Below are 18,015 nucleotides of genomic sequence, written 5' to 3' on the forward strand. Positions count from 1 at the left end.
ACAAACTGGAAAAGGTGCAATTTGTCACTATGCTATGGAAAATCCTGAGATTTTTCTTAAGCTGTTTTTCTACTTTGCTTCCCCTGTGAAGACATTCTCTTGAGGAAGCTGCTGAATGGACATACTTTTACCCAGTAATGGACTTCCATCTTCTTCCTTTGGCTTTTCTGTCACTGTGAATAACTTAGATTGTTGTGCTGCATTGGTTTGGACATCACTGTCCAACATGAAGTAGCACATACTGTTTTTCAGTCAGGTAAACACTTGTATTGCCATCAGCTGCTATACTGTCTACCGTTTGGCTGCAAAGTTCATCTGAATGTTTTGCCTTTAAGTGCATGCCCTACATGCACATTTCCCATAGGCTGGCACCTCCCACGTTGCCTGCTATAACACCCACAGCTCCACATGCCACTTCTGTCAGAGTAATCACTCCTGTAAAATTGCCTTTGATCTCCCTTTTTTTTTTCCCTATGGCAAATTATTATGATTCAAAATGATTAATTCTTGTACTGTGTCAGCGAGATTTTTGTTCCCACTCAGTCTTGAAGTCTTATAAGTAGCCCATTCCAAATGACTCTGCAGCAATTCTTCACAAACTTTTACAGCAAATGTTTTGTCATTCTGCTCACAGGGATACAGAGTCCAGAGAGAGCAGGTTTCCCCTCTCAACCTGGGCTAGAACATCTTATATGGAAGGAGCACCCAGCTGCCTCCAACCAGCACCCTGAGTTGAGGCACTAAAGAGATCCCATGACATTGCACTGACAAATGATCTTGCAGAGGTGCAGGATGAGGATGTAAGGTGGAGGTTAATGGGAGGAGGTGGTAGAGGTCCTTAATACACAGGGTGAATTCATCACTATTTCTTCTTTATTCTTATGTTGCCAGGGTGAAGATCTGTACTTCATAGCATGGTCATTTTGTAGGATGTGTATGCTTCACAGCTGTCCTCACCTAAAACATAAAGAATAGGATAATCTTCAGAGCCATAAATGAAAACAGCTTGTCTTCTTTTTCTTTGCAGATTGAAGAGAAGCAACTCCACTCTGTTTTGGTGATTTTTTATTCCAGTGTCTACATTAATAGTTAAAGCCTAGTGGTGCCTACTTCATAAACTAGATTTTTAAAAACTATTTTAATACGATGGGACTTGAGTGTCTAGATGCTACTGCAACATGACAATAATAGAGAACAGTGATACATGTAAATGTTGAATTATAGAAATTATTTCAGAACAGTAGGGCGGAAATGGTTGTCTTCTCAGCCCTGCCGGCTTATTGAAATTGGTCATCTTTTCTTGCTTTTCTTGTTACACAATAAATGCTATTTACATCTAATTTATTATAAGCACATGTTGAGTAATAGACCATAAAGCTTTTGGAGATTCTATTTTCAGTTACATTGTACTGCTGCTGAATAAGAAATGTGTTTGCTGAAATTCGTTTTCAATGGTATGTTGATTAAAAGCTGCTTGAGTTTAAAATTCCAACCATCTAAAATGAAAACCCTTCACATGCTTCATATCCCTGGCCAGCCAGAGTTTATTTTCCTACAGTGTATAAATAATGGATTTTGCTGTTTGTACAAATCCATCATCAAACTAGGTTGAATTCTCAATTGGCAGTGTGAATTGTCTTGCAGTGAAGCTAACTAGCTGGAACTAATTTTGAAATGGGTATAGTGCATAATTATGGTAACCTAGTGTACAGACTGATTCAGGTGAATCAGTCCTATTTGATGTATAACAGTATGTACGAAAACAATACTGAAAAACATAACTATCTAGATATAAGCTAAATCCTTTTTAGTTTAGTTATTTAAATCCCTTACTTGAGAGAAAGCAAGTGTCAAAAATGAATGTATTTCATACTATCTTTTCACATGAAGACTTTAAGCATAACCATTGCCAGCAACTTACAGATAATCTTGCCTTCAGAGAGGTGGGGAAGGTGTCCACAGAAAAAGCAAAAGCATTCAAATAAACTTTGTATTTTTAAAACTTACTTTCCCTTTAAATCTTTTAGGTTTTAGTACCAGGGTGGCTCGGGAACCATCTGGTTAGATCATTTACAGTCAGCCTGGTGATAGCTAGGGTTTCCAGAAGTTAGGTGCTTTCTGAGCTGAGCAGCTCCCAGGCAGGTGACCAGCAAGATGTAGCAGGGAAAATGAAAGCAGCATTGGTTGACACCCATGATTGAAATGTCTGTGGTAGCAAGGAAGTTTCCAGCAAAAGAGTTCAGCAAAGATGTGCTGAGCAGGTGCAGTGCTGAAAGGAAACTGGTGAAAATCATGGAAGGAAGTACAAAGAGGGGAGATAATTTAAGGGTATTAAATACAGAGAGACTTGACCGTTGTGCTGGAGTTGAGGATGTCTGAACTAGAAAGGGATTGGGGGAAGGGATGGAGCCTTTGAACACAAAGAAATTTATGGACCTCTGAAAGCAGAGATAAAGATAAGGCCTTTCAGAGATGCCTGAAGATGAAAGACTCACAATTAATCTAACTTTGGGAGATAGATCTAGCTAGGAGAGCTGCAAGATTTAAACTTCTGTTGCTGCTGCATGACACGTGCCATGGTGTTATGTCTCCCCAGATAATGCTCTGTAGTGGACTCCACACCTTGCCGTGCTTATACCAGTTCTCTGGTGTTGTTAGCCAACCATGAGCTTTCTAACATAACCAGAGTAGTCAGGCTTTTTTCACCTTAGAAAGAAGAAAGTTGCACTGGCATCTAATATTTATCTTGAATATATCTCATCAAGAAAGCCAACTGAGCCACTGAAAGCACTCTGTGGATATCAGGTGCTGATTTGTTATCTCCACACAGTGGTAAGACAGGTGCTGAGAATTTCACCACAGTCATCAAGTAATAAAAGTACTTCTGTAACAGCAGCTATTGTTTATTTCAGTTTGATGAATGCCAACATAGCAAACAGCACAGAGAGAAACACAAATAAGAATGTAGCATGTTTACAAATACCATCATTTCTCCTATGCCAAATTCATATCTGTGGAGAAAGCAGAGATGCAGGCTGCATCCTGCTCAGCTAAGCTGGGACGGAATTAGAGAGGTCACTGGGTCCACACCTTTCTAGTTGTGGACAGTCAAACTGCAGCATGTACGTTTCCTGATGTATTCTTCAATACTGCATTTAAAAGCCACAAGTAAAAGCTCCTTATTGCTCCACACAGATTATCATAATTCATGTTCAGGAAGCATTTCTTGATACTTGGTGCATGTTTTGGCTTTTCAGTCACATCTCCCGACTCTCAGCTGTTCCCTGTGAATCCCACTGAAAAATACCTTTCCTTCACTGGTGGTCTTCAAATATTTGTAGGCTGTTATCATGTCCTCCATTAATCATTTCTTAGCTGAGCAATTTATATATTTAACTCTTCTAATCTCTCCTCATAAATCAATCCTTCTAGTCTTCGGATCATGTTTGGTGCTCTTTTCTGAACTCTCTAATTTGTCAATATCCCGAAATGCATATAATATTTCAGATGGAGCTGTACTAGTGCCCATGCAGAAAGTGGTTATATCTTTCTTAGTGATTTGACACCGTTTTCTCTTTCCAGTATTGTACTGGCCTTTTCACACTGTATCATGTTGCCAATTCATGTCATTTAGCATGCAGTATCTCACTCAGATCTCTTTCATCATTATTGCAGCCCAGATTTCTCCTTCCTGTTATTCCCTCTCAGATCCCCTCCTAGCCTGCAGTTTTTCAAAGCTGAGTCTCATTTTGTTATTCTCTTTCCATGTTTCTATCTGCTGTTGGAAATTCTCTGTTATTTTCTTTGTACAGTGATCTTTCTGTCTTTCATACTTGTACTTGTGAGTTTCATCAAAGAGCTGTGCGCTCCTTTTTCCAGGTCATTAATAAGTCAGACACAGATTGTTCCTAGCAGTCATCCACATGGAGCCAGGAGACACTTCCCATCACCTTACTACACTGCAGCTTATTTCCTGTTATTTCATTACAATTTCATTGAAATCCATATGGCAATGGCCAAGTCAATGTGAATTGCTTTTTCAGGTAAGATCCTGTGAGATACACCATTGTAACTTTACGAAAGATGATATACAAGACGTTTGCTGTAGTTCCCTATCCCTGCTACAGACTATACAGCCAAAGCTCACTGAAGTAAGCAGTAGCTATTAGGAACAAAAACTGCATTTACAAAAGAGTGTCTGGGAGCAGTACCCTCGCTACTGTAGAAGTTGGTAATATCAATTTTCCCTCTGCTTTATCTTTCTTTCAGTTCTTTGCTTATGCATGGTGAACATAAATGTCTTGTAAGTCCTAATGGTGCAGGTTGTCTGGGTTTGTTTTTTTGTTGCTCAGTTTTTCCTAACGTGTTCTCTTGTCTGTCCTTTCTCAGTTGTTGCAGGGTTTTTTTTTTTTGTTTTTTGGTTTTTTTTTAAGGAATTCTCATCCCATCCTCCCTCAGTGCTCCAAGCATTTCTTCTTTGTTTTTCCCACTGAGGAAATATCTGAAAAGGAACCTGTTGTCAGAGCCATTTCATTTATTCCTTTCGTGTGTGAATGTGAAAGGATCTGTTCTCACTAGCATTTCATTTCTTCAAAGAATACTTACCAAAGCCATTGAAAGAGTCAAGGTCAATCTCCTTGATCTCTCTGGCTAACAAAGTTTTGTAGTATTTTTTTTTCCAGTTGATTTGGGGGTTTTGGAGCTTTTGGGAAAAGATGTCCTTTGTTTTGGGAATTGTTTATATCTATGTTTTCATTTCACTTGCAACATTTGATTGGCTAAAGAGTCAGAAGAATGATTTCTTTTATATATAGTTCCATGGTATATGAAAGGAAAATGAAATATTTATAAACAAACCTTTGCACCATAACTGGATGCAAGTCCTATTATTATGAACCCCTGATGAAGTTTCATTGTTCTAAATAACCATATCTGACCTGGATTCTTACAGTAGACTTTGAAAGTGGATGAGAGTATATCTAGTTTCTTCATTTCATCATTTCCATGTATAATTACAGTTAGTGATCTCCGGAATAAGATAAAATGAAGTGATTTTACATTCTAAATTACACAACTAAAGAAATCATTAGAAACATAACCTTGGATGGCAGTAACTTCTTCAAGTAATTGATGAGAGAAGGAGCAGAACATGATAGCTATCAGAAATGAGTCTTGGCTCTCAACACAAAAAGGAAGAAAGAGATGCAGTGAAAGACCAAATTATGACTCATATAGCCTCTGTGACACTTCTTCAGTTTGAAAGATTTTGGTAAGTGATAAGTAATCAGCACAACTGTCTTGGAGAATAGACAGATACTGCTATCTCTCTTATTACAGGCAGGCAAACAAAAGGATAGAAGTAAAATTGACAGTGTGGCATGAATCAGACCTATAGAGACAAATCTCTTCCTTGTTCTGTTTACCCAAGCTATTTTAACAGTAAGATTATCTCTCAAAAAGCAAGCATAAGAAAGCATTGAGAAATAATTCTGGACTGTCAGGATCTGATTTGATAATTCTTCTACATTTCTAATTCCTGACATTCTGAGATATACTCCTAGATATGTCATATTTCTGAGACGCTGGCAGGTTCTGTCAACATCTAAGTTTCTACTGTTATGGACATTTTTACAAGTAATTTAATTGCAGATAGGGGTTGCTCTTTCAGAAGGGAGATTCCTCTGAAATACATTATAATGGTCACCTGTAGTCCCCTCAAATATGCTGGCTGTGCACTGTAGACCAGGTAATTGACAGAACAATTGTTTCAGCCCTCTGTATCTTGTCCTTCTTTTTTCACATTGCAGCACGCAGCTGAAGTTCAATACAGTCTACGCAAAGTCTGATATTGATTTTAATGTGCTGTGAATCCATGGTGCATGTGCCAAATGGACTCAAATCAAAGCATGTTTGGCCTGAATAAGCCAATAATGTTCTGCTAAAGTCTTGTGTCTTACACACGAATCTTGAGAAAGATGGATAAGTGTTGCAAAAAAGTACCACATTAAGAAGCCATGTCTTCGGCTTTCATTTAATTCTTTCCTTTTGAGCAGAAAAATGCCTTATTTTATATAGAGTGTGGTAAATATCAATATTTACCAGGTAGAAACTAGGGTTTCTATTACTGAGGTAGAAACAGGATCAGAACAAGACATGTATACTTTTTCACTTAAAAGTAAGGAGGAAGATGATGTCAATTAACTATATTGGCTTTTGAGTGCCTATATGTGATGGCCAGTTTCAAGTGTTATCAGAAAATAGACGACTTCCTATAAAACTATATCATAGTTGGCACTCTCTATTATTGAAAAGAAACAAAAGACTGAACTGGCATGAAGCCTGTACTACATTTTCCTTTGATGGAGACCTCTTCAGATCCATGTTTTAGGCAGGCTCATGAGTCATGCTGCAGTAAAGTTCCAACTTTATTGCTTGTTATGAATGTGAGTTTTATGGAAAACAGGACTGTCAAGCTAACAGCTATGTGTGCTCATTAAAATTTACCCCCCTTTAAAAAATATATATAATTGTGACTAGCTTAGTAGTAGCCACACAGTGTACATGCTCAAAAGTGAAATCGCCTAAAAACAGTGCAAACACATGTGGTCTGAAGAAGGAGCACCTGACATTTAAATGTTGTCTGGTTAGCTGGCTGCCTTCACTCAAAATAGATGTTGGTCAGGGCTACTTCCCTTGTGCAGCTGCTCAGGAGAGGTGGTTAGTGTATATCTAGTCATAAATCTTTAATTCCTCCCAGTTGTGGACTGCTTACATCACTCTTGGGTGGGATGAGTGGGCTATGTGGAGGTGCAGTGGGACCCAAGCCAGCAGTGTGGCTCACCCTTGCAGAGGACTTGCCACATTGCTATAAACCAGTGGATTGTTATGGGTTTGCTATGGCTCTCCTGTTTGTTTCTGTACAGCAGAACCTGAGTTAGCTGAATTTATTGTTAGAAAAATCCCTCTGTTACTTGGAACATGCTTGCCATGTTTTCTGATGTTTATTTATTACACTAGAAAGGAATGTGGTTATATTAACATCTGATTATCTCTCACACTTAGCCTTTACTGTTTCATTTGTTTCCCTTTTTTTGGGCTAAAACACTTGTTCCAGGTTGTGCAAGCGTGGTCCCCTGTTGCACGCACTGTATCCCCTGGCAACAGCTGGCTGCTCAGCACTGGCATGGCTGGGTGCTCCCCACCATGACGCACGTCCCCTGGGCCACCAGGCTGCGGCCACCACTGCGGGGCTGCCAGCCAGCACCCTGCACCCAACTGAGCTTTGTTCATTAGCTGCAATGCCACTAATGAAGTTGCTGCAAACTTCTTTGTGCTTCACAAAATGTGAGATTTTTGGAATCGTCCAACATTGGATTCATTTTGTTTCAATGGATGTTGCTGACATCAACAGAGACAGAATGAGGCCAGCTCTGAAAATCTATCTTTTCAGGGATTTGTTTTTCCTTGGTACATCAGTAAATAAATAAATGTAATGCTCTGCAGTGATTCAGCTTCTTGAGAAACTTCATCTCAGTGGTGGTCTCTGACTTACACAGCAGACCTGTTTTTGCCTGGCCATGCAGCTAGGCTGGCAGAGAAGCAGAAAGGTCAAATCCTCTGTCCCAGGGCCTCTCAGGACAAGGATGGATACAAGCTGGACCCTCATACATCCTGGATCTGCAAATTCACTTCAGCTAGAAGTGTTAATTTGTATTTTCTCTCACTGTGTTTCTGCATTGCAAATGCACCTACCAGTGACTCTAGTTTCAAATAATTCTTCTGAGTGCTCTGAGAAAAAACAACATGGTGATCCTAACGAAAGATGGACAGCTATTTCTGTTCATGTCTGTCTGTGCAGAGACAACTCAAATTAATGGAACCCCCTGGGAGTGTTTGAACGCAAAAGCAGTCCCACTGAGTATTTTGTCATCTGCTTTCTTTTGGAAGAAATATACCAAAGAAAGTTTGGAAAAAGTCATGAGTGCTTAAAAGCTTGCATTGTGATATTATTTCCTGAAGATTTATTGCCTTTTGATGGCAGTCTTTCAGCAGAAACTCGTGAGTAGTTATGTTGTGAAGGAATTAGGAACTTTTGTGGTTTGTCTTTAATTTACAAATCAGCAAGAGTATATCTCTCTGAGGTGACATGCAGTCTTGCATAATTTACGTTCTATGACATGGCAGCTTTCTCCAATGTGCAAATTGCCCTCCAGAAATGTGGCAAAATGGCCGTACTCACATAGGAGTGCTGGCTTACACCACAACGTTTAGATCAAAATCCAAAGGTTTGTTGTGTTGCAAGTGTTCCCATTAGAAAAGAAGGGATCCAAAAGCTGCATTCAAGTAAAACGTATCTTCTGAGTGCAGGATTTCAGTTGGCTCATCTTGTCTTTCAGTATAGCTTCCATTTTGATAAGCTGTTTTGTGTTCAGAATTTCTTTGCTTAGAAACATCCTTTTGCTCGTTTAGACCCTTCCATATGTCAGTGCACTTTTAATTTTTGTGACATTGTTAATTTTGTTTTATTTTGGTTCAGGATCTGGATAGTGCATTAAATATGCATATTTATTTTGGTGCTCTTCAACATTATTGCCTAAAAAAGTTCTTAATTAGGAGAATATTTTCCTATTCACGCCAGGGAATAGCAGATTTCTGAAACAATTCTGTAGGTCTAGTCTTACTGTGAGGTTTTATTTTGGAAGAGATTATTCTCTTGATGAAAGTACAACCATCATATCAATTTAATATTCAGTCTATCTCCCCGAATCCTATGTTTATGGCAAAGGATCAAGTCAATAAGGCTTTATGACTTTGTCACAGTAGAGTCCTTTCCTCATTCAAGGAATAAATCCCAGGCCACACAGAAACCCATTATGCATTCTTGATATGTAAACCATTCCAGAATAAAATTTAATAACAGTAATGAAACTAAATCAACATGACAAATTTCAAATAATCCACTGGAACAATTTTTTTTTTTTATCATCCAGCTGTTAAGACTAACTGAAATGGCAGAATCATGATGTGCAAAGTCCTACAGAATAATGCTATGGATTTTGCTGCCGCAGCAGCAAGAAACAACCTTTATCAAAAAAACATCTGCTGAGTTCCCTTTGCAATCACTGGCAGCTGAGACCAGTGCACAGTAAATTACCCTCCCCATTCTATCAGCCCTCTCCTTTATTCCTCTGATGCAGCATACCAATTTGTACTCCTGTACAACGGTTGCTAGAGTATTTGTACTGCATTTATGCTTGCTCTTACATTTATAAATAAGGGAATAAAAAAACAGGGAAAAGTCCATATACATCAGGTTTCCATCCAGGGCTCCTGCACTCTATATATGCTTAAATGGAGATGAAAACTAGATTTAAGAGGCCATGATCTCATTTTAATATAAAAAGTAACATGCCTCACAGTGCAGTTTCTATGGCAGAGAACATCACCTGGGTAATGAATAGGATCAGCCAAGTTTTTGATGGGTTCAAATCAGTGTACATTTTGCACCTGGCCTAGTTTTCACCTTTCTTGCCTATTGTTGGAAATTTCCTGAAGGCTGCAGGCCTCCATCAGTGTGTGCTACTGGAGAGCTAGCTAACAAAGGCTGTGTTAACTAACAAATCATGTCCCCAGAGCAGTGCTGGTTGCTGACATGATGGATGGTGCTGCAACATCAGGTAGGGCCCTACTTAGAAGAAAATACACACAGCCTTCAGGGGCTTGTGAGACTTCAGAAGGCTTTCTGCACTGGTTGCATGTCAGGACTTCCTGTGGAGAGGGAAAGTCAATCCCAGACTGAGAGGCCCAGAAAAAAAGAGCAAAATAAAATCACTGCTTTCCAGTGTACAGTCAAATAGCTGCTGCATCAAGCCTGCACACAGTCATTCCTCATTTTCTCTGTCCCACAAACCCCAGTCCTACATCTGTTAATCTTCCATCAGAGAAGCAACAGCAGTTATCTGAGTCCTAAATAATTCAGGAGGGATAGGTCTGTGAAATGATCTGCATGAAGTATAAAAATATGCTTTCTTTTTTTTTTTTTTTTTTTTAATGGCTTCATGCAAGAAAAAGGTTGCTGACTAAAAATTTAATTGAGTTATGGATGAAAACTTGGAGGAATCACAGGACTGCCTGAGAGGGCTACTATGTGTGGGTGGGTTTGCACTACCAGGTGGAGCTACCTCAAGGGGTTCTATGTGGAACAAGCCGTTCCCCCTGTACCTTCCCTTTTCCTGTTTGTGCTCTATTCCCATCAGTATCAGAGTTAAAAACAACTTGGATCTTGATAGTATACTTAATATATATGGTCTGCAACTGCAAAGGGCTATTCCCTATTTATATCATACAGTGTTTTTTAATTACTTGATGTGCTTTCGCCTCAGTGGAGCCTTCAGCTTGTTATGCTTGCAGAGCTATTTATATTCTGCCTTGCCTTGGGACTACTTTCAGAACCATTGGTATTCAACCTTTCCTAAGAAAAGTCTTTAAGCTCTGGAAGCAGGCAATAAAAATCAGACTGCACACAGCACAACAAATAATAGTAGTTGCACCAAATCCTATTAATTATTTTTAAATGTCCTTCAGCTCAATTACAGAGGAAACTATTGGCCTCTTGGCTTAGAATGAAAGCACAGAGGCTGTGTGGTCAGCTGTGGTCATGAGCGTTCCCCTGAGCTCTGATGGGAATGGAGAACAGGCTTGTGAGTTCTGCCCTCGCTCTGAGCAGAAGGTCAGGGGATCAGAAAACAGCCAGTCGAGCAGCTAGTTTCAAGGGCTTTCACGTGCTCGTTATGAATCTTATTTTATTGTTAATGTTCCTTTTAAGTTTGACATTAGTGTCCCTACTGCATTATGTGCACAATGCTGTGAGTTATTTTTTTTTGACGTATAAAGAAGAATAAAAGTACTCCTGAACTATCTAATCACTTCATGAAAGCAACGGATCCAATGTGTGACAAGACAACAGTCCTCTCTTTTGGAATTCACAAGGGAATGAAGAGCCACACACACACTAACTAGTCCAGAGCTCTGCATGAGAAAATAGTGTTTTGTCATTAAAATAGCGAGTCATTGGAAGAAAAAAAAAATTCAAGGAGGGCTCCATCTCAAAACTCCTTTGATTCAGAAGGTACTGGAAAATGTTTCTGCTTTTTCAAGTATATCAGTGTTTTCTTAAAAAATTGCTCAAAAAAATATTTTCCTTTGAACCTCAGGCTAATGATACAACCTGAATGGTGTAAAGGGAAATATCTGGAATAGTTTAAAATTGATAAGGATGTGTTTAATTAATCTTCACCCATTTTATTTTTACTTTTATGAATTTTGATTTCTCATACTTTTTTAACACAAGAAAGCCATTTTCTACTTAATTGTCCTTGGCTGCATAGAATTTGAGATAAATTTAATTGAAACATACATAATCCTATTAATCTCACAGTATTTTGAATGAGATCTCCTGCGACTGACTGCAGCGTAGCAGACATTCATTACTCACAGTGCTCTCATGTTTTGTGTGCTGGTTCTGAGGTAACCCGCAGTTTGTGTATGCATGTTACTCATCCCAGAATGACTACGTCATCTTGGGAAAGAACTGTTTAAAGGGGTTGTCTGGGGGTGTTCAGAACTCCCAAGACTTGTTACATATGATTTTTGGTTAGGAGAAGCTCAGAAGATGTTGTTTTGCTCACCTGCTTTCACTAGATAAGTATCCATTTTGTGAGATAAAAGAGGCAATAGCTGGTGTAATCTCTACACTATAGTTGGTAGTATGAGTATAAGGTTGTTTTTAACTGTCTTGAATTACATGATTTTATTTTAAAGTGTGCATTAAATGAGAAAAAAGTTGCACCTAATAGGTGTCAGCCAAACTCATTACTTTTTTTAATTCGGCTTCCCAGCTTGCTGGTTATAGTTCCACTCCAACTCATGATGCAGTCATAGTATAATGCGAAAAAGAAATGTACAGGCACAGTGTCCTAACTGGTGGCTGACATTCTGCCTAAATGCTCTTGTGAGCTGGTCAGTGTCAAATGTTGCTGTACATTTTGCAGTCCCCCTTAGAGCTCATCTCTTTGTTTTCACTGATCTTACCATGATGTCCATGCTGCTAATACCCAGGGAGGCAGGGCCTAGTGAGAGTCTACCAGAGAGTGTTCCCATGCACCAGGACCCCCCCACACCTCACCCAGATACCAGCACAGCAGGCAAGCTCAGCAGCTCAGCTGCATGCAGAGACAAGGATGAAACTTACTCAAGGTTCCCAAGATGGCTGAAACCGCAGAGTATTTAATTTGAGTTTGGCCAACCTTCATTGGAATCTGGGTATCAACAGAAGGAGGAAAGCAAAGGTGGGATGAAGGGAAGCATATCGGGGGGCTGAGGGTTGAGCTTTCACTCTTGTCACATCCCTGCCCAGAGGGGCTACTTCATTCTAAGAAAATGTCCAAAAATATATACACACAGGCCTTCACCTCACTGTGGACTGTGAGGACAGTTCAGCCAGAACTGGGCTCATCCATCCCTTTGGAGCAGAATGTCTAAGTTTAACTCAAAATTACCTAAAATTAACTTTTTCTCCAAGTGCTCTGCTTGGAGCTTCCCAATACTGAACGACAAGAGGTGTTCTATAATTTGTAATAGAAGTAGCAACAGTCAGAATTTTCATTTACTTCCTTTATAAATAAAATAATGCCATGTGCATAATAAAGGTTAAAAAAGAAAACCCAACAACTGACTAAACAAACCATCATTATCTGAATTATTTGAATGTTCCAATTATATCAGTTTCACTACAAGCAACAGGTTAGGTGCTACCCTGTCATGCCAGCAGAGAATGAGAGGGTGGGATTCCTGCAGCATGTGAGCTGTTTCTTGGGTATCACAGCAAGGTGGAGCAGTTTATCAGAGCCCTGCAATATTCTGTCTCTCTGACCTTCTCTGGAGAAAATTAGGATTTCTGACTAAATGTTCTAATGTTTGAAAAATCTGGATGAATAGAGTTGTTGTTAGTTACAAAAATCCCCAAATGTTGTTGTACTAGTTAAAATTTTCATTAAAGAATGGCTTGAGGTTTTTTCTTAATTATACAGCTATTAGTCTTTGAACTCATTTTAATGGTTGTGGCTTTATTATTCTCTAACCAACTGAGCTTATAATTCTATTGCTATATTTGTGGTTGGCCAGGCACAGCACATCTCACCACACCTACTTTTACGTTATTTTTCTGTTTTTGTTCCATTATGAACAGTCTAATGCTGATTTTGAAGGAAGTGGGAACTCTGTGCAACCTGCTGGAGCTGGTTCTCAAGTCGCAGAGAAGAATTAGCACGGGGCTGTAGTCTGTGCCAAAAGAGGGCTGTGAAATTAGGAAGCAAAATGAGCATTCCTCACTGACAGCCTTCCGAAACAAAAAGTGAAATCATCGTTAAAACCATCAAACACAACGGATGATTTTGCAGTTGTCTTTTGAATGCAGCTGCCTAAAAAACATAACAGACACAGCTTAATGCAATTACATTAATGATAATATATAATTAATTATATATCTATCACTGCCATAACGGCGGCACGCGTTTTAAAGCGGGCTGAAGGTGCGAACCCTTTTATTTCGCCGCTTCCTCCTCGGCGGCTGCCGTCGCCTTCCACCAGGCCCCGCAGGACGCACCTGCAGCACCGCGGGCCGTGCGCCGGCGGCCGCCGGCCAGCCGGGAGCTGCTCGGGGAGCTGCTCGGGGAGCTGCTCGGGAGCCGCGCGGCTCCGCAGCGGCACAGGACCCCTAGAGGCGGCCTGATCAAGTGCCGCGGGAGGTGCTGAAAAAAAATCGGTGCCTTCCAATTGCCGCAACAATTTGACATCCTGTTTTTGTCCTTCTGCCACCTCGGCTCTCTCAGTAGTTCCGAAGCCGCATTCCTGCGTGTTTTTGACAGGATGCGACGGCCATTTCCTTATTTTGTACGGCTATTTTTATTGGATTACAATTACTTTACGTTATGATCGATTGAGGGCTGAAACTCAGCTATTCATTTGATGTTCGTATAAGCCAAATATTTCTTTGAAGTCAGAGTCCTTTTTTTAAAACAAGATTTTCCCTCAATTAGTGTCTGAACTGCTGAATTCCCAAGTGGCCGCTCCAGCACGGAGCGCACGCCATCTGCATTCTGGGCGCGCTCAGCCTTCTCTGCTTTATAAGAGTTTTGCTCCTGTTACAAAGGGATGAAACAGTCTGAAAGTGTGCACAAATTTTTGTTTGGCGAAAATGTCATACTTGCTGTGAAGAGCACACAATGCACTGTGTGCACACCTCATTCATTACCTCCTCTGCTTTTCTGCTGCTGTAAAACTGCTGCTAATAAAGATCATGCTAGCAAAAATGTTCACAGTTTCTGAGTAAAGCTAAATGAAATGAAATATAAAGTTGGCAATACATTAAATCACAAATATAAAGATTTTCTTTACAGCCAGCTGTTATCTCTGAATGCGCACGTTTACCCAACATGCTGATTAGCAATTTGAGTTTTGAAAACCCTGACAACATTTAAGATGCAAGAGATTAAAATGACTAAACAGATAATGCTAATAGTTCATTTTCCTTGATGTCTTTATATGTTTCAAATCGCAAAAGTTACACCCAAACTTCTGGTGTAGTAAACTCACAAGAAATAGTGTGGCTGTAATGCATCTTACAGCAAGTTGTAATCCCTTACAGCCAATGTTTGAAAGAGAGTGCCTCGCTGGGAGTGCCTATCTGTGCTGCCTTTATGGTATTTACACACATACTTTGGATTTAAGCTACAGAGCTACATAATATATGGTCATACTAAAAATGCCCCAGAAGAAAAATGAATGGTATCTTAATTACTGATAGAACTCTGTGAAAGATCATATTTGTTGCCAATAATTCATTTTTCGATCATTGTTCTTTTCCATGAATAAAATTAACTAAAAAAAGTGTGTGTTCACGTTTCATTTAAAATCCAGCTCTGTGTTACACCTCAGGTCTTCCATTCTTGTTTTGTATTTCTTATACGTCTGAACATGCAAACGTGGAGGTGAAAACATTACAAGCCTTTTTTATTTGCTGGCAATCGTTGGTTCAAAAGTTCACACAATACCATATGTCCCAATAATATTTATCTAAATCTAAAATAATATGGGTCTGTCAAATAGGATCCCGTGTGGTAACAAATGATGGAATGCAGGGGAACTCTTAGATTTAGCCTTCTCTTTTTTGTCCAACAAGCTAATGCAATAAGACCAATAATAAAAGGTTGTGTAGTAGGCCAAAAGTCTGTGACAGATAAAAAAGAAATGTTGGAAACCGATGAAGCTTTTGCACAATTAGATTTTTTGAGGCAGTGCTGTAAGGATTGTCCGGGGCCTGTTCAGTTCTGATTGATGGTAAAATCATAACTACATCATATTAGCTGTAGAGTTCACTGACAGGTTACTGCAGATTAATATTGCTACTGCTGTTCGCTTACCATCAAACTGGTGGAAATATGAGTCGAGCTGCTGCTATAACAAACCCTGCATATTAAGAGGTAGGGTGCTTTACTGAACAATCTCCATTCTGTCATTAGGGAAGGAGATGCAGACAACATTTATCTCTGAGGTATGCAGATATATAGTAACACACTAATTTTTTTCCAGGGGACCTTGATGGTGCTGACCAGGTAGCAATCAGGCATGCTTAGTGTTGCTTTGAGGTTTAGTTTGTGATTAAAATGATACTTGAAAATGATAATAAAAAATATTTTTCTCTGATTTAAATATCCAACCCCATGCAAATAACTGCAGCATGTGGCAGGTACAGGCTTGTTCAGGGAGGTGAAATGAGGGCTGTTTTGGGACACAGGCCGAGGAAGGTACTGGCTGGAGACACAGAGCAGGGGTGTGCTGCTGCTGCAGCTGGCATGTTTGGCTTCAAGTTTTGGGACTTCTGGGGGAAGCATCACCAATCCCAGAAAGAGGCAGTACCAAATCTACCTGAAGTCACAGAGAGCCCTGCAGGATTTCTTCCTTGCTTTATTGATGCTGGGACTCTGTTCAGTCAGCATCTCTGACACCCTCCCGATTTTGGCTCTCTGCTCCACAAGCCCTGAACAGTGAGCTCCCACTTTCCTGGAGGAGCACGCAGCCTGGCCATCCCCTGTACACATTGTAGCCCTCAGTTTCTTTCATTTCCCACTGTTGGTGGCTGTGATAATTACTGTTGCACATCATTCCCAGCTGTGATAAAGGTGTACTGACATTACAAGCGCTCAACATATTTCATCACAATCTGCCTACATCTTCTTGCTTCTTTTCTCAAAAATCACAAGCCCTTTGGCTAGGAGGCAGAATGGTGCAAAAGCCTAAAAATGCTATTGGAGCAGAAAGGAGCAGCAGTTGAGAGGCATCACTGCTGGCTGATCGCAGGGGGAGCAAAGGTTCCTCCTGCTGGGGTTGACAGACACAGAAAATGGGAGTGAAGCCTCACTCCTCCTCTGGTCAGCCCACTGAGCTCCTCTGCCTCAGTGCTGCCATCTGCAAAATGAGAATGGTCCTTCCGGAGCAGGGCAAGAAGTAATTCATTAGTGTTTTGTGGAACTTGGAACAGGAAATGTACTACTGAAGTCCACAGATTTACAAGACAAAACAGAACCCTGAGTGTAACATAATAGCATTTGTGATTTTTAAAATGTGGGCATGAATCTTTACCATATATATATGTATATTTTATGATCGCTACTCTATGATTCACGAGTCAACATTCTGTACAAATACCAGAAGGCATAAGTGAGTTATAGACATTTCTCTGGAGTGGCACAGCAGTTCTCCATTGCCCAATTCAGTTTAAATATCCTATTTATCATGTTTTTTTTTTTTTTTTAATGGATGAAGGCTGCAATTTTTAGTTAAGTGAAAAATCCATGAGAAGGAACATGCTTTTTGGCTGGAAATGAGTTTGGATAAGAATTACAACTTAAGTTATAAAAACATTTTAAGAAAATGATATATAATAGTCTCACTGTAAATTATACAGCTTCAGTGTCATTTAATAGCCTTTCATTTCTATCAGCTACTCATTTATTTTACATGACATTGAGATCCTTATGTCTACCTTTGGATGCTATTCCTCCTTGAGACAAGTAACATTTGAATGAAAGTCTATTTTTCTTTTAGAAAAGTTTTCTTTTAGAAGTTTTAGAAGTCTAAGTTTTCTTTTAGAAGTCTAAGTTTTCTTTTAGAAAAGCTTTGGATATGTTTGGGGATGTAGGTATTTATCAGGTACGCAGTAATACTGTTCATTGAAAGATGCCTATTGGACAATCTGAAAAGTATTTGGTGGATATGTAAAATGCTTCAGTGAGAAAAATCAGGTTCAGAAAGCAAAACAAAACCACAACAACAACAAAAAAAAAGCAAGTATGAGGCCAGATTTGGTACAGTTACCTGACATGCAGAAGGCTCAGGTTCAAGTCTCTGCAGGCATTTGAACCTGAGCTGTCCCCATTCAGGTGAGTGCTCCAGTATGGGTCATTTTTAGAACACACCTCTGTGGGTTTTTTTTTTTTTTTTTTTTTTTTTTTTTTTTTAAACATCAGAATATTTTTAGGGCGAGGTAAGAATTCTTTGGGGACATTATCCAGCACAGATGAAACCATTTCTTTGACAGCACTTCTCCACAGCACGCGTTTTTGGAAATCTGTAGGAGACTGATATGCTTTGAGTCATTCAGAAGTTAGATCTCAGGGACAAATACAGCCCTGCCATCAGTTTGATTACTTCCAAGTTTCTCTTGTTACCAGCAGGGTTGAATTTGGCCGGCAGACAGTATTTATGTAAAAAAGCAACATATTTAGTGAGGAGAGGATCAAATGATCATGGGGACAGAGGGGGTGGAGGACATATGGGGGGGAGCTGGAGAGAAGAGAGGGGGAAACAGAAAGGAAAAGGTCATAGCGTGAAAGGGTGCTGTGAATTCCAGAAGTGTCTAATTAGGTTTCTGGCTGTGGAATTTGCCTTTGCCCCAAG

At 39.7% G+C, this 18,015-nt stretch overlaps 1 long non-coding RNA gene across 1 annotated transcript in view; it reads right to left on the minus strand.

Moving 5' to 3' along the window:
* Positions 1-459: 459 nt before the first annotated feature.
* The window catches only part of LOC136057741 (uncharacterized), a 101,979-nt gene continuing 84,423 nt past the window's right edge, over positions 460-18,015 (minus strand). The window contains exon 3 of the long non-coding RNA XR_010623067.1: positions 460-957. This is a non-coding gene — a long non-coding RNA (uncharacterized LOC136057741). The remainder of the gene's footprint in view (positions 958-18,015) is intronic.

This window comes from Cyrtonyx montezumae, unplaced genomic scaffold (genome assembly GCF_038088225.1).
Source record: "Cyrtonyx montezumae isolate F1298 unplaced genomic scaffold, pur_monq_1.0 scaffold_7, whole genome shotgun sequence".
NCBI lineage: Eukaryota > Metazoa > Chordata > Aves > Galliformes > Odontophoridae > Cyrtonyx > Cyrtonyx montezumae.